The sequence below is a fragment of the Festucalex cinctus genome, chromosome 19, assembly GCF_051991245.1.
Source record: "Festucalex cinctus isolate MCC-2025b chromosome 19, RoL_Fcin_1.0, whole genome shotgun sequence".
In the NCBI taxonomy this organism is placed as follows: domain Eukaryota; kingdom Metazoa; phylum Chordata; class Actinopteri; order Syngnathiformes; family Syngnathidae; genus Festucalex; species Festucalex cinctus.
The window spans coordinates 6,600,807-6,625,548 of NC_135429.1; the positions used below are offsets into that span (position 1 = coordinate 6,600,807).

At 38.2% G+C, this 24,742-nt stretch overlaps 1 protein-coding gene across 25 annotated transcripts in view; it reads left to right on the forward strand.

The window, feature by feature from the left end:
* Positions 1–24,742, forward strand: part of adgrb2 (adhesion G protein-coupled receptor B2) — a 168,636-nt gene that overhangs the window by 8,683 nt on the left and 135,211 nt on the right. For 14 of the 25 annotated variants that reach the window (XR_013280501.1, XM_077508006.1, XM_077507993.1 and 11 more), the window contains exon 1: positions 3,193–3,213. The exons of 1 other annotated variant lie outside the window; for it this stretch is intronic. The gene's annotated coding sequence lies outside the window, so the exon portion shown is untranslated. Of the gene's footprint in view, positions 1–3,191; positions 3,214–24,742 lie in introns of those variants that run through there. 10 more of the 25 variants (XM_077508002.1, XM_077508011.1, XM_077508005.1 and 7 more) reach the window with 2 other exon arrangements.

Here is a 24,742-nt window from a genome sequence, read left to right on the forward strand (position 1 = left end):
TTGCATCATACCCTCTCCAACTGAGCTGTACCATATTGAATGGTAATCCTACTGTTGAACTGAATTGAACCGTCCTTGAATCAGTTCACATCCTACAAATTGCAACCATATCAAATAATCTTTTGGAGACATGCACACAAAATAATTCTTTTCCTGTTGAAGCTTTATTAAATATCATCATTGCTTCAAAAGACGCCGGCCCACAAGGCATCTGCCCTGTATGCCAGATGGCCAGTCCAGCCCTCGGTGGGTGCCGTTTCTGTTTTGTTATTTTGAGCTCCAAATCTGATTGGTGCGTCCTGGTATTTCACGCAGGTGGCACGGTAGCGTCATTTACACCACTGTGGCACGACAGCGAGAAGGTTATTGGTTTGTGGGTGGTAGGAAAGAGAAAGGTTAATTGGCAACGCTCACCCGTAGGTGTAAATGAGAGCGGTTGTCCGTCTCCGTGTCAGCCCCCCGCCATTGATTTTACGTCTGTCCTATGTGTACCCCATCTTTCCCCGTGTCAGCCGAGATAGATCTGGCCAGACCGTGCCGAGGATAAGCAGTGCAGATAATGGCGGAGACATCACAAGCAACAGCTTAGAAATGGTCACTTTTGGTGGGTACTTATGTTGCACAAGTGATCTGCATTTTTTTTTTTTAGGCTCAGCATGTGATCTGCCCCCCGACTAAGCATCATGACCATCGGCTGTGTCATCATACGGCTCTCCCGCTACCCTCACATCAATTACGCAGGTGGATGAAATGGGAGAGTTGCATAGGCCGACAGTGTAATTAACCTTAGCCTGGACTTCTGTGATATATTACCCCTCCAGCTCAAAGACTGAGGAGAGACCTTAATGTGACTGTGCATCGCAATATGATGTGGAAAAAAATATCTGCACAAACGAGCCACATTTAAGCGCACGATACAATTCTATGTTCGTTCTATGACCCGACCGCTGGTATGAATTTTTAGCGACTGGTTGATGAATTATGAAGAAAAAAAAATGAAATTCATCCCCGCCAATTGTAAATATATGTAAAATAACTTTCCGGCTCCCTTTTATTTCAATTACTCTCGCATAAAAATGACCATTCAAGGACGACACACATACATTTTCTTTCGCAAAAATCAACTCACTCAAAATTTTTGGATGTTTGTCCTGCATGTCATTCCAAATCCACACAAATTATTGCTACTCACGTTGTAGTACAGTCTAGAGCAGTATAAGACCAACTGATGTCTGCCATCTAGTGGTGAATAGTGATGACAAATTACAATAATATTACATATTAAAACTACATCTCTTTTTTTTTCAAATTTAGTTTTTGATATTTTCCCATTTTAAGGTATTGTATTCCTATTTCCTGCCCCGCGATTGGCAACCAGGTCAGGGGTGTACCCCGCCAGCTGGGATAGGCTCCAGCACCCCTGCGACTCTTGTGAGGAGATTGCGGTTAAGAAAATGGATGGATGGAAATTCCTATTTCCTCGTTTCTTGTAGAAAATCTAGATTAAATGTTCAGTGTTTTTTGACCAATATTTTGGGTGTATAAAAAATAAATAAATAAATAATAATAATAACATGGGCCTATTTTGGCTGGTGTTTGCAGGGCCATACCCTACTTAATACTCAACGTATTTAGACAGCGGTCTGCTCCTCAGCTTAAAATAACTGCCATCAAGCTGGCTAAGTGGCAAAAGGGAGAGTTTGTTTACATTGAATTAAAGCTACAAGAGAATTTTATTGTTTTTTGGGCCAAATACAAAGCTAAATCTTGGTGACGCTAACTAAATACTTGGCCCAAAGTGCTCACAGTTATCCAACAGAGGCAGGCAGTGTCGTTTGCATTGTTAATCAGTCTCATTTTCTTTGCTCAAATAATAAGCCCCCTTTGGCTTTTGCAAAATGGTGGATTGTCTTGAATTGAACAAATGTACAGGATAAATGTCAGTTTCGTTTAATCTATTGCTGCATCCTGGGCTCTGCAGCTTATTTATTTTAGTTTCTAAACCTTGACAATGGAACTTTCCTGAAAGGGAACATCACAACTGGACACTATACAAGAACAATAAAGTCAACATTTAAAGCCTTATGACTGTATATATGCTCTAGTGGTGAAGAAAATCCCTCGTGATTCTTATATTCAGATTTTATAGCTTGGGGTGTAACAGCTTTTTAATTCCCCTTTGCAGTTCCGCTATCTTAGAAGTACAATCTCCTCTCACCACGCCATCAGCACCTCTCCCGAAACCAATTTAGGTGCTGAACCTAAATCTGGCATGCTTGGTGGGGACCCTGAAGAGAAGTGAACATCACGGAATAACACCTTAAAGGAATACACCACCTTCAAGTGTAATTAGATGCTGTCAATCACACACTGACAAAACGGGTCAGTATGACTCGAGAAACAGGCTTGTATTTTTTATAATGGAGACTGAAGTAGAGCAGAATGAACTACCCACACAAGAAAAATCAGATGATTAAAATGTATTCTACAGTTCAATCTTTGTAACGGCGGCACTTTAAATTCCTTTTTTGGTGCCATCAAGCCTAAGTCAGATATGAAACATCGTAGAATTTGCATATACAATGTATGCAGTCCACTGCATTTTCTCTGAAGTAGCTTTGATTTAAATTTTATTAGGGTTATTGCAAAAGAATCTTTTTAGAATCGATTACCACAACAATTACTTTAGTAATCACCATATTACAATTGAATGAATTAAAATAGTAATCAATTACTGCATTGATTACTTAAGTAATCACCATACTACAGTTGGCTGAATTAAAAATAGTAATTAATTACTGCATTGATTACTCAAGTAATCGCCATATTGCAGTTGGCTGAACAAACTAGTAACACTAAAATGTGTCTAATGTGTGCTCTTAATTGCCATTTTGCAAGTATCCTTGGCAACAATTTGAAGTGGGGTTGGAACATAAAACACAAGGGCCCTGGATTTTGTTTACATTTAAACTTTGTTCATGTCTAGGTGATGATGACCTACGACAACGCCACACAATTGAATACACTACACAATATATACTGTACAGGCTCCATTCTCCCACAAGTTAAATGGCTGGAAAAACAAATCCAATACAAAACAAGTAAAATGAGTATTTCCTGTTTCCTGTGACAGGAAATGGCTGGTCCCCAAACAATGTCAGCTCATCTCAAGTTCAGCTGATGTATAACCCTTCCCGTACCACCAATCACCTGGCAAGGCGTTACCTGTGAGTTTAATTTTTTTTTTACATCCTTTATTAGTGAGTCATTTTTCTGATATTTTTTTTCTACTAATGGTAGATGCCAGTATAGCACTTAGAATTAACACTAGCACTACTAGAATTCTAAAACAACTAGAGCTCCCAGAGCAGTCATTTTGACGGCTTGCACTTCCGCCTAATAATAACAATAGTAATTGGCTAATATGGTTATTTCTTGCTATTTTGAGTAGCTAATAAAGCACCTCGCTTGCTTTTTCTGACAGGTGTGGAGGTAAAGTAGCAATTAGTCCTAAATATTTTCTATTTTTAATACAATAAAATGGCAGGACAGTAATGATATGAATACAGAGAGAGGAAAAGTCAAAAGACCTGGAACATTGTTTATCTATGTAAACAGAGTAACAACAAATCCAATTTTGAGAACAGTCAAAATGACGGCTCTGGGAGATCTATTAAGCAAGGGCTAATTAATTTTGTATATTGTTATGAAGAGATTATGAAGAGATTTATGCCTTGGTGCAGTTTGCCGGCCAGTCCAAACACGAAGCATGCCGATATTAGCCTTACAAATACTGTACTACATAAAAATCTACCATGAATGAAAATGGTCTCATTTTACTTTTTTTTTTTTTAAATTCTCATATCTACCACTGAACATATTTTCAGGTATCCATTCAAATAACTTAAATATATTTAATCGCATTTGCAACTTAGTCCAAACCTACTTCTAAGATAAATGCAAAAAAAAAAAAAAAAGGCACAGGTTATTGAATTGCTTGAACAAGAGAGAAATGTGATAAAATGTAAATGTCTCAATGAGAAAAGTGTATAAACTGTGTGGTGAAGGGTTTTAGATCCTTAAAACATTGATAATAAATGTAAAACAAAGCTATGTAGTTCGCGGATGTCATTTATTGTGGCTATTTTTTGTAACCTAAGCGGAAAAGGAGGGAGCACTGTATACAAATCTGTTTTAAAATTAAATAAAACTTTGTGCAGAACTTTTATGATTTATTATGTCTGCATTTCCATTTGGCATTTTCCCCCCATAATGTCACAGGGGTACTGACATCCGTGGCATTATGGGAAAAAAAAAAAAAGCTGAGTTTTGAGCATTTAAGTACACGTTGGAACGTGCTAGCAATACATTCAAATAAATTCAACATATTTTCAAATACGTTCTAACACAAATGTTTACTCCACATTGGCAGTCCCGCGCTTCCGTATTGAAGTGGTGATCCTCCAGATTGTACAGTTGCTCTCAAAACCTAGAATCTGCCACAAACATGTCTTCCCACCTCTCCCAGTGCTGCTGACTTGCAAACATTGCACCCACGCCGATCCACATTTCTATTTCAGGGTGTTCGGCTGCTGAGCAAGTCCGACCTGCTCACGGTTGTATGTCTGACCAAATCGATTACCATCTCTCTCGCTATTCTTTCCACTCATTTGGGACAGCGGTTAGGCATGATAGCAACAAGTACTTCGGCCTGTGACACGTGGACACAGTCGATTGACACGGGGGGGGACATGAGATAATTCTCTTTTAGCTTTGGCTTATTCACATTTCCTTTATGTGTGTACCATCCAGGTTTCCCACTTCTCTCTCTTTATTACGGTGTTAACTCCTTGCGGGCCCGCGAGGAACTAGATTGAGCTGTCTTGTCGCGTACGTGAACAAACAACCCCTACCAGTTTTGTCTGTCTAGTTCACAAGTGTCCCATATGAGTTGCTGTCTTTTTGGTTTCCACAGATGCCACACTTGAAGTGTGCAAAATCTTCCTTAAAAATCAGTCGTTTTTCCTCGTCATAGAGCTTTTTTTTTTTTTATTTTTTTTTTTATTTTATTTTTTTTAATGCCTGCTCAATGATTACATCTTTCACCCTGCGGCATAAGGGAAGATTCATTAGTATTTGGAAGCGAAATTTGCGTGATGCAGAATGATTGCAGCATGTCAGATGTCTTTGTTTTCCTTCTTTTGTTTCATCCAGCTCATTGCCTCGCTTCGGCTGTTATCTGACGCTTGCGTGCGCTGGCTGCACTTTTGTTAATTTCTGGAAAATGCCATGTGTGGCCACAACATGTTAGTAGTCGAGCGAGCGCCATCCCGAACGTGAACGTGTGCAGTCAAGTGGGCCAACGAGCGGCAACTATTGTCCATCACGCCCGATGTTATTTTACACATCCTATTTTTTTTTCTCATTTAGCAGATCCGCTGCTATGGTTACTAGCTGCCTTTTGAAAATGAGTTAGTCATTCATGAGCCAAGTTGAGCTCGTTTAATTACCTGAAGCTACAGTATGTGGAAGGATTAAACAACACGAGTGAAGCATGGCATCCAATCAAGGCTCGGCTTCGGTTGCTGTGAACTCTGATTGGCACGCTCCCCTCCGCCTATTTAGTTTCTCGTCTTTGAAGACGCGTACTTGAAGAGCCGTTCCTGCCTTCATTCACAGTGACAGTGTGTTATTCTCTCTATACGATGCCTAATGAATCATAAAACGTCAGTTATGGTTATGATCAAAATTGGATTGATGGGGCCTTTTTTTCCCCTCCTGTTGTCAGGAAATTTCACACTTTTGTGGATCCCTCCAGGCTTGCTAGGGTGCTGTGCAGCCAATTAGTCTGGAAAATGGCCCCCCTGAAAGTATAAACAGACCTATCCATCTAATAGGATGCCTATATTTGTACGTTTTGCATCACCTCAATAACCATATGGCTTCTAGTACAGTATACAGTGGTGCCTTGAGATATTCTCTACAAAAAAAACGGAGTACTGTTACTTAGGGATGTAACAATAAGGGCTATGTTGTGATATTATAACTGCCACAATATCGTCGTTGTCATGTTCACAATATTTAACTCATTTGCTCCCAATAACGTGTAAATACGTTTTTTTAAATGTTTTAAGTGTCCCAAAGACGTATTTATACGTTTTTTTTTTAATGCTAGAGCATACAGAAGGCTTTGATGCAGCCTCTCAACTGCAAAGAACGGTTGCAGAAATGGTAGTTATTACACAAACGGCCAACAGGTGGCAGCAGAGCAAAGGAGATCAAACAGGGCCATCTAGAAAAAAGCTAAATTACTTACAATTTAAATAGATTCGTGAAAACTGATGAAACTTAGCTCTCTAATGCTAATTGCTGCAAAACGGAAACAGATAGAAACTGACTTTTTTTCCTGATGAAAGAAGAGACTTTAATCTTTCTTTTGATAGGTTCCATGTTCTTATAGCAATAGAACACAATATTCTGTGGGCCTTGCAAAATCAGTCAAAATCCAGTAAAACAGCCGCTGTGAGGCTGCATCAAAGCCTTCTGTATGCTCTAGCATAAAACAAAACAAAACGTATAAATACGTCTTTGGGACACTTAGAACATTAAACAAAAACGTATTTACACGTTGTTGGGAGCAAATGAGTTAATGCTGATGCCAAAATCAGAGGATTTTAAATAAAAAAATGGCTCCAAATGATTACTTGATTAAAAAGGGTTGTCAATTAATTTGATAATTGATTAAATGATTCATTTTGACAGCTCTAAAACACCGTCATAGAAAATACATGTAAATAACTTATGTTTTGCATTCGCCATGGATACTGAGGCCACCCACAGACGTTTCTTCTGTAATTGGTCCTTGTAGCATTTAAACTCAAGCACCCTTCCTGAACATAACCACACCTATGAACACACACTAAATAAATCAAAATTTTTCCCGCAGTAATTGTCTTTAATCAGACTGTCACTGCATATTTTTCCAGTATAAGTTGACTTGAGTAGCTGTGCATAAGAAAACCATTTTTTCCCCTCTAACTACTTAGCATTCCTGCCAGCAAAATTCAAGTTCAGTTGAGGCCAGCAGGTAATAAATTAGAGCTGTAATATCTTTCCTGGCTGACGGCCAGATCTCATCTCTATACACTTTTCAAAAAATGTGTGTGTTTAGTTACTTGTCTGAAACAGGTTGCCTTTGCGTGTGTGCGTATTTGCTTTTTAACTGCAATGATCCGTCATCACTACCCCCGTCTTCCAGCAGACAGGATGTTCCATCATAAACGCGCACGTTCCAATAGAAAATGCACCGTCATGTTCTTGTCATTTCGCGGCCGTGCGATTATCACTCTTTCCAAATTGTAACCTCATCAATCTCAGGGGGTATTTCATTAGGACGTCGCCACATTTAAACTGACAGATAACGCGCTAAAGATGTCTCTCGCACCTGTCTGCCATCGTTAAGTCACTGAGCGAAATTGGACTTGGGGTTTGGAAGCCAGAACCAAATTCTCAACCAAGTGTTCTTTGTGACCGCTTACCAGTAATTGACTTTCATTTTTTTTTTCTTAGTCTTACCGATTCAACGTCTTATCATCATTGCTCTTTTTTTTTTTTTTTGTATGTGTGCGCGCGTTTGCGTGCGTGCAAATACCTATACATTTATACTCATTAATTCGCCTAAAACCTTATAAAAATCCCATTACCCTTCACCTTAACCAGGTACTTCAGAGTCTCGCCAGAGTCGTGAGGTTCAAATGGTCAGGAGACCAGAGAAAAGGTCAGAAAAGATAAAAAGAAAAGAAAGATAAATCAAAGTGAAATCCAGCACCGACCAAACACTTCCTGCCTTCCCCATGGTTACAAAATCAAAGTCTTACGCCAACCCCAGAAGCCTCTAAATTCCAACAAATTAACAAGATCTCAAGAGACCAGAGGAAAAAACTAAAGAGAGGAAGGAGGGAAGGATCGATGAGGCAGACTTTCATCCTTTATGGTCGCCGTGAAGCCAGGCATGCCACAAGCAAATCATCTTGGCAAACTTTTCCGTGTGAAATATATGCTGGGTTGCTGTCTAAAAATAACCAAGCCTAATTGGAAGTAAAATGCCATTCCTGCAGTAGGTGCTCGGAAATGACGCTATATGCAAAGTGTTTTTTTTTAGCCATTGTTGGCTGTCATGTCACACTCTCCTAACTCACGAGAGGTTGCATGGTCTTTTTTTTTTTTTTGTAAAAACAAACCCAAAACAACATTCTTATGCTGTGCAGTTGCACATCTTGGTGTCAGTAATGCATCCGTACTTCACATAATAGACACGGACTATCAACAATGCTGTCATTTGTGTGACATCACATATGTTCAAATAAAAAGTTTTACAGCTCTAGAATTGTACTTCTATAACATATGCTAGAATTTTGTTTCAGGGTCAGTTTAACAGCCAATGTCAGTAGATCTGACCTTGATTAGACCTTTCAGAAAGAACTTTATGATGCATACAAATGTTTGGCTCATTCTATTGAGCATCAGTTCTAAAATAGTTGACTGACAGAGTCAATAATGTGACATAAAATCAATGTATATACCAAAAAGTGTTAGTTTTACATATGTCGAGGACACAATTGCAGGAGATAAGGCAATTGTGTGCTAAAAAACATAATTAAAAAAAACAAAATACTTGCAATAATCAAAAATACTAAATCAAATGAAGTTCAAAATAAGATACAAAGCAACTAAACAAACACGAGGGAATAAGACACGACTTGGACAAGGATAGCCAACAAACAATGAACCTAACAAGGAAAGAAAGAAACCAGGAAATTGACGAGACAATGGAAAACACCTGGAAAAATGGCTGACGAGCACAGGTGGACACAATAACGCAACAAAGCACAGACAAGAGGGACACAAGGAAAACATAATGAAATCAACATCAACAGATTGTGACAAAGTAAATTTACAAAACTCAGTGTCCAATTTGTATGTCAGAGGAAATTGAAAAATATACATTTCAAGGTACTTCCGAAATGAAATTGTACAGAGCCCGCCTGGTGCCAGGGATGAGAGGAAAAAAGGTATAATAATCTTTACTCCCAGTTTAACAAAGACAAAAAATGAAGAACTCGCAAAAAAAAAAAAAAAGTCCTCATGTTGAATATTAGGCCTGGACTAGTCATCAGGCATACAGGGCAGATGCCCGGTGGGCCGGACTCTTTTGGCGCCAAAATGGTGCTATGTTATTATTTTCCCCAAGCGACCACCTCACAATTTAGAAGGAACAGCCCATTTTTTTTTATTTTCTTATTATTATTTATGTATTTGTTTATTTATTTATTTATTTTTTAATATAGACAACCATCTAAACCAATCAACATAAGTGACAGCTATGTTGTAGCAGGACCAATTTTTGATGCCAGTCCAGCCTTGTGTAAAGTTCTGGGTGGGAACTTCCACTGGTTCTTGTATCTTAATGCTCACGATATTATACGAACAGTAATAACCAGACGGCTGCATTTTCTTAGTTGAACTGTTTACTGGATGCCAGAAAGATCGAGTACACAGCTGCGGAGCCCTCTTTTATTAGTATGCGGAAGAGGAACTGATCTATTCAGAATCGTCCCTGCACTTATACTGTCTAGGCCGCCCGCCCACATGGGCGAACGGCTCAGCCTCCCCATGTGAGAATGTGTGGCCTGATGGCCTTAACTGGTTTTTACCGGATACGTATGTCAGAATGCAGACAGATAGAAAGGCGCCAAGCAAGGACAAATAACAGCGACACAACGGCCTAGCTCAAGTCATCTATCTAGCCATGAAGAGCCCTAATCTAACACTTGGATACTATTTCATAGCTCTCTGTGCTAAACTGTCAATTAAATGAATTAAAAAAAGAAGGGTTGATTCTTGAGTATACCACACCAACCAACTGTCCAGCGGCAGCCAGCACACGACCTGTGAAGAGATATTGACTCCATTTTATTTGATGTGGTGAAGATAACTATTTGTCCATCTGTGATCAATAATCACTCTTTCCTTTTCCATTTGCTTGGGGGTGTTGAGTTTTTTTCCTCCGTGCATGATGCTGCCGCCAGCAGAGGCATGTGTGGCCTCCATTGTGCTGCGACATTGATAATGATAAAGAGAAAGCGGAGAGCAGAGCATGGGAAGAACACTGTGTCTGATTTGGCGGCGGCGCTACTTTCCGTCTGATCTCCAGCGAAAAAGGCCCAAACTCGTACAACGGGCTTATAACCCTTCGCTAATCCCCTCTTCTGAGTCATTTCACAGCGGTTCGACGCTCTCTCTTGTTCACCCACTAGGATGCCGTTTGTACAAGCGTACACACAAACACAAAAATCCTTTTGGTTGATGAAAATTTCAAGACCTAAGAAAGAATATACAAAATAACTTTTTACACTCTCAAACTGTTGTCATTGTTAAGCTTTTTCTCGACTTGAAACATATCAATTTGAGTTAAAAAAAGAAACTTAGTAGCTACAACTGTCAAGGGCTTAGAGTGGAAAGGAGGTAACCCCTCCCATTTCCTGTTATACATTTGTGCCATTATTACAGATTAACGTTTTTTTATGAGCCTCGCTGGAATTAGCATTAGTGACGGCTTTAGTGCCAAATTCCCGTTTCAGCTCTGTCACTCTCCCCCCGCCCCCATAAGAGACGACTTAATATCGCAGCGAGCCACCCCGACACGGTGCCAGACGAGCGGATCACCGCGCTGGGTTGAGTACATTGGGTCACATTTCACCCTCTTGCTATTCATAGAAGGCTAAAGCTTCTTTTCTTGATGTCTATTTCACATTCCATTAACACAATTGTCTCTTGATTAGCATGTTAGTATGCACAGGATACATTCTTACAAAAAAAAAAAAAAAAGAAAAAAAAAAGAAAAAAGATGTTTCACCGAATTGAGCTGGCTGATTATTTTTGGAAGCTTATCAGCTTAACCACAGGTGTCTAAAAAAAAAAGGCCCGGGGCCAGATTCGACTCCGTAAAAATCCCATGAGTATCACGTACCCGTGTATAACACGCCCCACTAAAATCTCTATTCTTATACTTCTGAGTAATTTTAGAAAACCATTTTTTTAATTTCTTCACTTCGTCTTTAAATCTATTTGTAACTGCTTTCAAATGTTATACTTTTAATGACAGTAATTGAATCATATTTTGTTACATTGTGTACTGCTATACGTCTAAACGTCATATGCACCGATACTTTGAAATAAGGCCATGTATCGGCCTGATACCGATACCCGAAATGGTACTTGCCCATCCTTAGTAAACTGTGAATTTTGTGTTGTTTTGTTCCAAGTATGTATTATTTATCTATTTAAAAGTGTTATTCATTATCACAACTTTCCAGTAATTCTATGGAACTGTATTTTTTTTTTCTTGAAAAATGGGTTTTGCTATTACTTTAGCAGAAAATCTGTGCAAAAATTTCAAATTTTCCCATTTTCTTTCACCACATCCTCTTTCAAGATGAATTGTACAAAAATTAAAATTCACTTTCCCCCCCCCCCAAGACTTACGATTTCAAATTAAATTAGTTAAAAATATACAATAATAAAATACAGGCGCAATTGTGTACATGTAATAGGATGAGAGTTCTAAGTACCTTTGTGGGAAATAGTTTAACACATATGAATAAACCATACATATAGAACATAAGGATGACTAATTTTGCACAATTATGCAAAGCAATTAAGTGTTAATTGACAAATGTACAGTACTGATCTACCCTGAGGTAAGCGATCCCATTTGCGTGCTCCATCTTCCTTGAAATGAGTACCGGAGATGAAGTTCGAGAGCGCTAGTTATTTACAACGCAGCACATATATCTGCCTCTCCATTTCGAGGCATTAGACTCCATACTTGAGCAATATTTCATCCCATTTCTATCAGGGGATTTCTATATGATCTAATTACCTTTGTTCATTACAATGGAGCTAAATGTCAGCACATCTCACCGCACTGTATTTCTCGTGCCTTCAATCACAGGCTCGGACAAAAATGATATACAGCCGCCTTTGCTGCATATACAGTAAGATGAGTGTTTAATAGTCCGGTGATGAGGACGGGCTTATCGCTACCAATGTACAAAAATGTAGCCGTCTATTATAAATATAAATGGAGGGCTACTGTGGGATTAATGCGCAAAGCAGCTCCTGTAATCTTCCGACTACAGAGCTACGCTTTTGGAAAAATGTTTTTCAAGCAACTCAAAGCCTAAAACCAACATGAATAACTTGTTTGATCACTGGCACTTACCAGTCACAAAGAATTCACAAGCAAATTGCCAGCTCTTCAAAAGGTTTCCGGGCTTGTCAGAAGCTAATTTTACTCTGTTATTTCAACAGACTTTTTTTTTTTTTTTTTTTTTTGTGGCATTGCCTTAGGAGGAAGGAGCAGCAATCATTGTTTAATATGAGGTCTATACTTTGGGGCATATTCACTAAAGGTGTTTCAATATAGGACAGAATGTGTAAAAATAACATTTAAAAAAACTAAGTCAGTTAGCATGAAAACAACTTTAACCTTTGCCATTATGAGGTAGATTGTCCCTCGGGTGTGAGCATAGCATCTCGTTGCAGGCAGCGGAAAAAAACTGGAATGCGTCTAGACTTTTATTAGCTTTTAAATCAACTCCGGTGTAAGGCGATACATTATTGACAACATAGTGATATAGTTCGTGCACTGTGAATTCCGGCAAAGTCGGCGATTTGATTAGCTCCGTGAAAACAGCAGGGGACAGAAGGGGCTGTTTTCAAACTAGCTATCTCCAGTTTCTTTTAATATATCGCACTCTATGAGCACCTATAAAATGTTCCACTTCTGCCGACAGGTGAACGTCAATTGAACAAGCAGTTTCCGCTTAATTTGTAAAATAAAAGTCTCCAAGTACCTAAATCGCTTCGCGGCCCGTCCACTTCCATTCAAACGGAATTTTCTCCCGCCGTCCATGTTGGGGCAGTCACGTTATCACGCGACGTCGGTGCAAATGGTCAATAAGAATCTAATTGAATGGAATTATTTGATAATGTATTCCATTTTAATAGTTAAAAGTAAACATTTTCCGTGTGCCCCTGAAATTGCTGTCCACACTGTCATTATGGTGCAACTGCCCCTTTCAGAAATCCACCAAAGTTTTCATTGAAACTGTAACCAGGACTTTGGCTTTCAGCAACTGATGAGGAAACAATGGCTACTTGAAGAATAAATATTTCCACTTTTGTAATTTCCACCATGTTGAGTGGAGTTGAATGGTGTCTTAACATGTCCACTCTGTCATCGTAAAAAGTCAGTTGAACCTTTCAGAAATTCAAATATTTGGTGCAGTCATCTGAAACTGAATCATGGTGCCAAGTTAAAAAGTCCACCGTGTGCTCATACCATGCTAACATGAACCAAAAATGTCCACCCTGTCATCAAGTTAACACATTTTCATTTACATTGTCTGCGTGAAATTCGTTTATATTTAAAAACAAAGCGTGCAAGCTGGACCAATGCACATGTTTGACATCATAACATTTACTGCCATTTAAGACATGGCGGTCCTCTCAAATATGTTCCGCAGTCTAATTGTTCTGTCAGAACTCCACTTGGCTGTGTTCCATGTCATTCCCACTCCGCTTTTGTCATTTAATCAATCGTCCTTTGCTCCAATAAAGCGTACGGCTAAATAGTAAGACGTCGCCTGAGTAAGTCAGAGCAGAGAATTAAAATGAATGTAATATACGGTGCACTAATACGACAGCGCTTTATTACTTTTATAAAAAGGCATACTTGACTTTCCTGACTGACTGTGGTGAAAAAACTTTTTTTTTGTATCAACACATATCACTAAAAATAGCACAGACTCCCTCAAATTAAAGACTATTTGTTGTGCCTTGTTAGTACACGATGAGATGCAAAGCAACAGCGGCACATTCAAACGACGTCAGTCGATGGCAGTTCACAGCTTGTCCCGACCGAACAAACAGGGAAGCGAGAGTGGATGGAAGGATGAGCGAGATGAGAGGGTGTGTATTTGATTAGCCTCTGAAGTGAGGGATGTGCCTTTAATCCCCTCCTCTAGCTAATCCCCTCTCCTCTTGGGGAATGCTCACTGCCCACGGGCACAAAAGTTGTTGTAAGTCTTTAATGTAGAGCCACTGGTCACACTTTGGGCCTTCGTTTTATTCTTTCACTCGCCTTTTTCATCTGTTCCATTCTTTGTATCCAGCTACATTACGGTACTTCTTTGAACGGTTAAGCCCAAATATTTTCACATTTAGGTATTTGACACAAAAGTGTCTGTATTATGAATCAAAAAACTAAAATGCTGATGTAATTGAATCTGAATTTCCTCTAGAGATTGATGGATTTACTATGCGTACTAAAATCTGTGATTTTAATTTAACACATTCACTGTCAGTCCAGCAAAAGCTTTGACATTGACGACTTTTTCCGTCAATGGCAGTGAATGAGTTAAATATTTTGCAACATAAAAATATGGTTAAGTCTGCTTTCAACTTGAATTTTATAACAAATCTATACTCATGGGGACAAATAGGGTGAAGAATATTGTATAGGAGAAAATAAAGGTTGTACTTTATTGCCCAGAAACAAAAATAAATAAATAAAAAATCTAACCCCAGCCATCTCAGAATCCAGAGCTCCTTAAGCAATAAGAAAACAGTCACATTTCGGGTGTCACAATTGCCATTTCATGTCTTTATTGCTGCTAGTAATGAAACTCACATTCAACACTTTTTTTTTATGGTGTAATGTTAGAAAGCTATATGATGGCCATAGCTTTTATTTGTTTGCCTTTTCTGTTTTATTAAAGGTATACTTGTACTATTCCACAGCGCTGTTACTCAAAACCAACACGCTTTCTCTGGTATGGAAGGCGAGTACAATGCCAACTTTGTCAAACTGATAACGACATTTCAGCAGATCAGTTTAGGTTTGTTTTTTGTTTTTTAACATAAAAACACTGGATTGAAAAGATGGAACAAATCAATGATACAACTTGTACTACGAGCACCACCTCAACATGAAACTAGACATAAGAAACTGGGCATGGCAATAGCAACATTGACCTGAAACTGACTGAAAGAAAACAGGGGACTATATACAAGCAAACTAATGAGGCGCACCTTGGCAAGACAGGTGTGGCTGATTGGTGATAGGCAAGGACATGGCTGACCAGAACAGGTGGAAATGATAACCTAATGAGCCGACAAGACGTTACATGAAACAAAACTCAACTGAATCAAAGCAAAAGCAAAATAAATGAAAACAAAAATAAAAGAAAATGAGGGAAAGTTGTCAAGAATAGATACAGTAGATGGATATTTGCTTCCGTGTTTTGTTTTGGGGTTTTTTTCATACAGAGAATATACAAAATGTTTTGGACACAAGCCTCTTATCTTGTGCCAACTCGAAACAAATAGGCTTGTGATATGCTTTTTTAAAAAAGCAGAATTGTATTTACAATGAAACAGCGAGAATTTTACAAGAGCAAAGTAGCAATTAAATAGCAATCATTATGGAAAAATAGCACTAATACAGCGCAATATCTTGTTATGAGAATAAAACAACAATATCATGATTACAAAAAAAAACCGTTTTTATTGAATAATATTTACTTTTTAGTGTAACCCTCGTGTTAATTAATAATGCTGGAGTAGAAAGAGTGCAGCAATGAAAACTGCAAACAAAGCTTATTAGTTTACTATATGTAAAGTATTTGAACAATCAATTTGCACCTGTTGACATTCAATCACTAAGTACACCACATGGTCGTTATCCAAACTTTAAGGTAACTGGAAAAAACCCTTCTACCAAAATAAATGAATAATCCCGTCGCTATATATTGAATGCTAAGTTTCATCTGCCTGTCGTCATTACAAGACAAGGCGACGTGCCGCAGTCTATCTTTGCAATGTGCCGAATTGTTATTCTGCTGATAGCTTGTCTCTGTAGCTTTTGCAGACATCCACATTGACAGCTGTCACAAAAAAAAAAAAAAAAACAGACACTGCATAATGTACACCCAGTTTCCGTCACATGGCATCCATTTGTAATAAACTCATTTCAGCACTCATGATTATTCCACCAGACAATTATTTCATGTGTCATGGCTCACCAAATCCTATATCATTTTTCAGTCAATCCATGCAGGAACAAATGATTTAATACCATCCACGTACTTAAAACTCATTTTCATAGTTATATTTTGCATGATATTCTCTTCAGAAGAAGCCTGTAAACGTGTTTTTGTTTTGTTTTTTTCATTCAATGTTACATTGGGAAGTGATTTCCATTTGTGGAACGGTGCCAACGATGCAACGAAGTACAGAATATGCTCATAGCACGTCAGCCGCACTTGCACTTTTCCTCCCACTCGCTCTTGTAATCTAATTCTTCATATTAGCCTGCTGCAATACGACGTACATTTTAGCGTTCATGGATTGCATTGTTTGTTTTTTTTAATCCCGCACGTTGGTCGGCAATGAGCGAGAGGAAGCGCTTATTTGGTTGCCAATAGGATTGTGGTAGATTGTATTTGTTTGTAGCTTGTATTTCATTCTTTGTGCAGTTTGAATATCTTCGTCATTTTGCTAATAACAGCCATTTGAAAAACAGCACACATCAATGATCATGAGCGGCATCGATCGTTTTACTAATCACAGTAAAATTGTTACCATTTGTCCGGAATGGACTTGGTTCAAGCAGGCAGGTGGTTTGTGTGTATCTCTCTGTGAATAATCCTAACTGGGTTCTCCAGTATTTGAATTAGAATATGAAATGTTGTATGTTTGTTATTATTGCCAGCCACTCTACTTTCTATGTATTGATTTATTTAAAATTTGAGAACTATTCATACGTCTTTTGTTTACTTGTTTGTTTAGGGCTGATGCTTATCGTTAGTAGTCAAGGAGGCCAATAACCAACATTTGGAAGCGATATTCATTTTCAGTAAAAGGGAAAATATTGGCATCAAAATAAAAATACAAAAACGTTTTTGTTGGCCTTTCTTTAAAAATGGTATCTTAGACTACAGACATCTTTATGTTGAATACTAACAAAAAGTTCAGAGAGCTCGCATGGTCATTCACATCTTAAAAAGTTAAACACGGAATTTGCTCCCAGTTAAAGTTTTCCAAAAATGTCAAAAATCACTGAAATGTTCAACTTTCACTTTGTTTCAATTTCACCCCAAAACAAAACGGTGCAGAGAGTTTGCAGTCAGCAGCAAATTTGTAATCGTTCCCTTAAGTTAACAGTTTCAAATTGATCTCTTATATGCGTTTAGATTTTTTCAAAACAGGCCGATGCCGATACGTATTCGTCAAAAATGGCGACTATCGGCGAGCGCGCGTGCCTCTATATGCATACGGCAATCACCGTTTTAGTGAATTTACGACTGATGTGAATGCGTATGAGCATGGCTGTCTTTTCTGCGACACATACACAATATGATGTCGCCCAGTAGCTTCATGAATGCAAAAAGTTCTTAGCTTACCCCACTTTTCACATTTCACATTGCCAGACTTTTATTTATTTTTTATTTTTTTAAAACAACTAGTGTATTTATGTGTGGTGGAAATTGAAAAGAAATCAACAGCCCAGACTTAAATACACATAATACAGCTGTTGTGGTCTTCATATTGCTGGGGGACTGTTTGAATGAATGTAAGTGAAACGTCTGCTGCACTGAATGTATGTATGTGTACTTAAGTGGCTCGGCTTTCAGCGCCTGCGGCTCCCGCATTGACTCGCAGGCGGCGTGTTTACCTCCATTCCAACTGCAACTGATCTCAATATATGACTGGTCTATGCTGTGTAGGATATCTACTTTCCATTCCCCGTTCCGTCTCTCCTGAGATGAAAAGTTCACCATATTCATATTTTCCGATGCGTTGCTTTGAAGTTTGAAGGGGATAGACATGGAATCCGAGTCTGCGCAGGCTTAAGTTTTTCCACTGTGCTTTTGAAGAATGAATTTCAAGTTTTACACCAGGCAAGTTCAGGGATGCGTAAAACTCTGGTGTTAAGTAGAATCAGCCTTCACCCCTCATGATGAAAGCAAAGTTTTGTTTCCCTACCTGACCCGTGTCATGTCACGTCAACCGTGACTTGACTTCAATTCCTCCACATTTTTAGTGTAACAACAAATAACCACTATAGGGGTATTTATACTTTTTTTATCAGACCAAAACCAGTACTCAACTCTTGACTCGTATGTTTGCTAAATAACAAAAAAAAAAAAAAAAAAAACCTGACAGATAATGTTAACTCTTTGACTGCCAAAAACGTTTAATAACGTATTCTAAAATACTAATGAATGCCGCCAAAAACGTTAATTTACGTTTATTGCGGTTTTTGTTTTGTTTTTTCTCAATGGGCAGCATAATGTCTTGTGCAGCGCTGCCTTGTCACCAAACAAAAAATATTAGTGTCAAAGTTACTGTTGTGCAAAAAAAAAAAATCTTTTCACAAAAAGCTTGTTTTTCTCTTAATATTTTTGTATTTTCGCTTATGTCACTCAAATAACCTCATTTCAAATGGTGATTACTAAAGAATAAGTTAGAAACATACTTTTTTTTTTCTCATGAAAGAATGGAATCCAATCTTTCATATGGTATCCACCATATTTATGCCCTCATACCGCACAATATTCTGTTTGCTTTGAAAGATGAGTGAAAATGCTCCAAATCGGCTGGCACCGTTGGGGTTTTTTGGATAACGTTTGGCAGTCAAAGAGTTAAAGAAAGACATATATCTCAATATGGCAAATTTCCACAGAATTGTGTATTTTAATTTCATTACCACCAACACCAATTCCTTGAAATAAGGAAAAAATACGGTATCGGTATTCGCCTATCCCTAATCACTACTATGTTCTATCGGCTGTGTAATTAACATGCTTATGGCTTTTTTTGAGTTTTCATGTATTTGTGTGTACTACATGAACATAATCCCGATACTACAGGAGATTTTTTTATTGGCTTTGGAGTGTCTTGGGGTGAAGTTGTATATGATCTTGAGTGTACATTTTCCTTCCCGCAAACACATTTTTGCCGCATTAACGTTAAGCTATTAACCTCATGGCTCGGGGAAAGCATTAGTGTGGTAAATTTACTGTATGATGTACTTCCATGTGCCTGAGCGTGTGTTTGTGTTTGTGTATGTGCGGCTGATACAAGCCGGGCAAAAGTGAGATTTCGTACCTCATGGGAAGTAACCGATTTTTAATATGCCACTTGCATACTTTCCCCTTTTTAAGCGGAAAAAAATATCCCCAGGGCATCCAGACATTTGTGAGGAGTGAAGGATGATGGGAAATAAATATAACTGGTCTTCAGGGTAGAATCCAGTCCACCTGGGGATGTCAAGGTCTTATTATTGAGTCAAGTTGTGGGATGCCGCCCAGAAAACTGACATGTTTCCAATCAGACAACATACATAGATAATGATTGCCGCAATCGGCAGGGTAATAAGTTGAGAAGTAATGATGCCAATAGACAATTGAGCAGTGAGGGGAAATACATGATAGAAATCGGGATAGCGCTCATGCATAATCACACAGTCCACCTCTAATGTTTCCCTTGAAGCAATAGTCTCAAGAAAGGTCTCATAATGCCTCTATTTCCCCTTTAATTTCATTTCATATTGCAAAATGTTGAGTATAATATGACAATTCTGATGTTCATCTGCATTGGAACATCAAATTATGATGATTCTATACAAAAGCAGCAATGTAAAAATTTGTAAAAATAGTAATCTGCCGGGAGAGTTGCTTCTGTTGGAATTTGTGACATGTAGAAATTACTGCTTATTTGATAGAGAACTTTCAGAGCGCTGCTTTGCATCCAACTAAAAATACTAACTCCGAAATTCGGACTTTCAGGGAAAATAAGAATAATTGAGTTAACCTAAAGATAAGCTATTTTAATATGTTCAGATAATATGCAATGTTCAAGACGAGACATCTTTATTTATATATAGTAGTACATTTCATACACAAAGCAACTCAATGTGCTTCAAACAAAGACACATTTCTAAGCATTTACAAACACAAGAGCAAAATTACAAAAATAATGTACATTGACACCATGTAAACATAACAACAGACGACGACAAACGTTTACAAGTAAAGTAAAGAAGTAAGTGTAGGTAACCAAAATTACTTCTATTGGCTTATTATGTTTGCATGCAGCACAACATCTAGAGGGCTCTTCACCATGTTTACTTTGAGCTCTGGGCTCCACTTATTGACTCTGAACAGGGATGTGTAGACTTTTTAGATTCACTGTAGGTTTTGTATATACAGTAAGATTTGTCAGTGACCTGAAATAGTTTAATAGCTCCCGTCAAAATTACAGTAAATTACATAATTCCCTTCTCTCACTGTCCACTTATGCTGTTGCTCCTTATAATTGACAAGAAGTCGGGAATATTCTGCTTGCTACGAGATGTGAATTGAGAAAGAGAAAGACAAAGAGGGGGGGAACTTGACAGGTGGTGTTCACAGAGCTTCCTCCACTGACAAGTCTCGCCCAGTGAGGACCAAAAAGAAGGAATTAAGATGAAAAGAAGTGGCTCTATAGAGGATTGGAAAGTAGCAAAGCAGAGGGAGGACATCAAATCTACCACATGAGGTTCTCAACGACACTAGCATGCGCTCAATTTTGAATAAACATGAAACCAAATCACTGGCAACGAATGCATAAATTTGGACAAAAATAATAACTTGATCATATCAGCGTAAGCTGCCAGTTTTTCATTTAGCAGAAATTGATATTGCGTGGCCAGTCACAATACATTCTTTATCTGGTGTGAACACAGAAATGTAATCCCCTCCTTCCATAATGCATCTATTGAGTCGACTAGCTTGTGGTTCAGTCCACACTCGAGCACACTGGAGCTTCATCTTCTTTTCCCACCAGCTTCTTCCTCCCTTTCACAACCACCGCCTTTACTCCCATATCTTTATCCTTCACATGGGTGCTGCATTTTTTTTGTTTAAGGAGTCCTTGGTTAGCTCACCTGCTACTCTGTGAAAGTGTTTGCATTAAAGACTAAGTGACACCCAGGTCCGGAAAACGCTTTATATTGATTTAGATGGATTGCACTTTCCTCCAACATTTACACGAGGGAGACGCGGAGGTAAAACGACGGAAAGTAGGACGTGAGCGCAAGTACGTTCGTTCATCCTTACAGAGGATGAAATTACCCTTCGCCGTCTCTCGGCGTCCGTGGTCACCGCTATCCGGTCGAGCGAGGCACCCAGGATGATCATAAATCTTTGCGCGGGTGTGCGTATGCATGCAGGTTTGTCGGAGCAGGCGGGTATTAGCGAGAGATGCGGGTTCCCGTAGGAACCGAAGGACTGTGGACCGTATAAAATGAAGAAGCCACGTGAGATTGAGAATACATAAAAAAATAAAATAAAATGTGACTGTGTGTTTAAAATAAAGGGTGGTGGCAAGGTTATTTTAGTTTACTAAAACTAATGAAAAAACTAAAACTAAAATTTTAAAAACAATTTTCATGAATGAAATAAAATAAAAACGAAAATTACTGAAAATACATTTTATGTTTACAAAACTAACTATAATTATAACAAACGTTCCTTCGTTTTAGTCTTTAGTCATTTTAAATGTGATTTTTAGTAGATTTATTTTGATATAAACCGGAATAATGACGTTTCAAAGTGTGTCACACCGTCAGATGACGCCACTCCCATGGTGTTTTTAAAATATTGCACACTAGTAATACACTTTTTAGTGAAACTAACTAAAAATAAATTAAAACTAAAACTAATAAAAACAGAACTTTTTTTTTCTTTTTTTTCTCTCCCTTGGTTAAATATTTTTATTGAAGTGTTCACCCACATTTTTTAATTTGCTTATTTAACAATTAAACAAAAAACAAAAACAGACAAAAAGAAAATGCAACAATAATAATAATAAAACAAACCAAAACTTAATAAAAATTTAATAAAAAATAAAAAATAAGTGGGGAGGGGAGGGTGGGGAGAACCATTTTTAAAACTAATTAAAACTCACCAAATTTCAAAAAAAAAAAACTCAAAACAAAATAAAAACTAACAGGGAAGGGCGAGTACCGGTACTAAAAGTGTTATTTATCAAAATTGTATTGATTTTTTTTTATTTTGTATTTTCACTGGTCAAACAGTTTCAGAGGAAAATACAAGACTAAAGTTGCACAACAATCCAGACCTGAGCCGTGTTTGTCACATTAGACTAGTTTAGGATTTTCTTTGGATTTGTTTGTAATACTTGCAGTGATAGTGAGGAAAAATGTGACGATGCAAAAAGTAGGTCTCAACAAAAATGTGTAAAGGTTGTAATAGTGTGTAAAACATAGTGCCGTTCCAAATGAGGAACATTTGGCATGCAGGTTTGTTCTCGACAGGGTTCTCTCCCGAGTACCACTTTTTTTTCTTGTTTTGCCTTTCTCAGCGCATCGAACTGCTTTTCCTCGTCTCCCCTTTACCTCCTAATTTATTTTATCTGAGTGCTGTGTGCAAAATGTGAACTTGGAAGGGGGAAAAAAAAAAAAAAAAAGAGGGCCTTCGAGCGAGAGACATCAATAGCTTCCTTTTAATTCCGAGAACTTTCTCCTCCACCCTCTTTCTTCTTTCTGGCTCCGTCTTTTCCTCGCTGCTAATAAAGCCAAATTGGCATGAAAGCGAGTGACCTCTCCCCCTCAAAGGCTTTCTCTTCTTCAGCATGAGGGACTTTGCTTGTGAAAGAAACATTCAAACAAAGCTGTTCGTTTAAAATATGTTTAGCCGACATCAAGCTCCTTTTTAACTCATTCACTGCCATTGACGGAAAAAGACGTCAAATGATGCATTTTTTTTTCTGGTCTGGCAATGAATGTGTTAATAAATAACTAAAAAAAAAATAAAAAAATCAAAGTGGCCTTTGCAGCTTTCTACTTTTCTGTATGTGGCCCTCAGAGGAAAAAGTTTGGACACCCCTGCTGTACATTATATCAACAATTTATAATTGCTTCATTGATTTTTACCATGTTTAACTCATTCACTGCCATTGACGGAAAAAGACATCAAATGATGCATTTTTTTTTTCTGGTCTGGCAATGAATGTGTTAAGCGCATCATTTTTTAGATGCCGCTTTTGCGCATCTGCCCTGATCACACGGCCTTTTTATTCGCTTTTTTCACCTTCACATTGTTCTTATTTTAACTCCCTCGTTTCATCTTTAATGCGTCTTCCTGTCACTTTCCCTGACTGCAGCTCTGACTGATTCTTTTGAATGTGCTCAGACAGACCTTTGCAGATTTTGAACTTCAACTATCCACCTTTGCCTTTGTCGTTCTTTATTCAACAAGCTTCAAGCCGGCCACTTTCAAACTCCCAACAGGGCAGGAGAGATGAACACGCCTGTCACTTACTCGTCTTTTCACTTCACATGAGTCATAAAATGCAGCACTTTTATTTTTTAACTACCTGTGTATGCGGTGCGCTCTGAGCTTTATTGAATGTGTTGTAAGCACTTGCAGAGATTTTGAGTTATTCATATAAAAAAAAAAGCCCTTGATCCATCACTTATTTGCATTTCTTTTGTTCTTACGGATTGCGGGTCCTTTGTCTTTCTCCCGACCATTTTTTGACATCAAACGAGTGACACTAGAGGTGAAAAGTTTGACAGGTATTTCCAGCGACTGCTGCCACTTGTTGCAATGATCCGTTGGTGATTAATGCAGCGAGCGCCACAATCTGCCCGCTCGCACGCCTCTGGTGTTTGTGTGCAAGTGTGTTGGAATTCCGTTTCTGTATATGTGTGAGTCTGTCACATCCCTGTGGGAGTATTTACACATTTTGTTTGAGCCTATGATTATTTTTGACTTGGTAGCTCTCGTGTTCGCGGAGGAACTGAGGCACTAATCTAATTGGCAATTAAATAAGGAAGCCAGCTTTCCACACAACCCCCGGTGAATTAGCACAGGGTCTCCCAAAGTTTTCTGTACTCTTTAAAGAATTATGGATCAGTTAAATGCAGACTGACCAGATCGGAACGTACTTTATAAGAGGTGTTAGTTTAATCCAGTGGTTCCTTAACTCATTTACTCCCAATAACGTATAAATACGTTTTTTTAATGCTCTAAGTGTCCCAAAGACGTATTTATACGTTTGTTTGTTTGTTTGTTTTTTTTTTATGCTAGAGCATACAGAAGGCTTTGATGCAGCCTCTCAACTGCAAAGAACGGTTGCAGAGATGGTAGTTATTACTCAAACGGCCAGCAGGTGGCAGCAGAACAAAGGAGATCAACCAGAGCCATCTAGAAAAAAAGCTCAATTACTTACAATTTTTAATAGATTTGTGAAAACTGATGAAACTTAGCTCTCTTCTAATTCTAATTGCTGCAAAACGGAAACAGATAGAAACATACTTTTTCTTCCTGATGAAAGAAGATACTTTAATCTTTCTTTTGATGCTTTTATAGCAATAGAACACAATATTCTGTGGGCCTTGCAAAATCAGTCAAAATCCGGTAAAACAGCCGGGAGTGAACGGGACTGCTTTTGTGATAATGGCTGGGAGGGAATGAGTTGCACATGCTTTCAACCCTATCTTGGCCTATCTCTTTATAAGGTCTTAAGCAGTAATTAAGTTAATTTTAATTTTGTAGCACTGACGAGAGGACTCACAAAGTGCTTTACATCGTTGTTCACTTGCTAT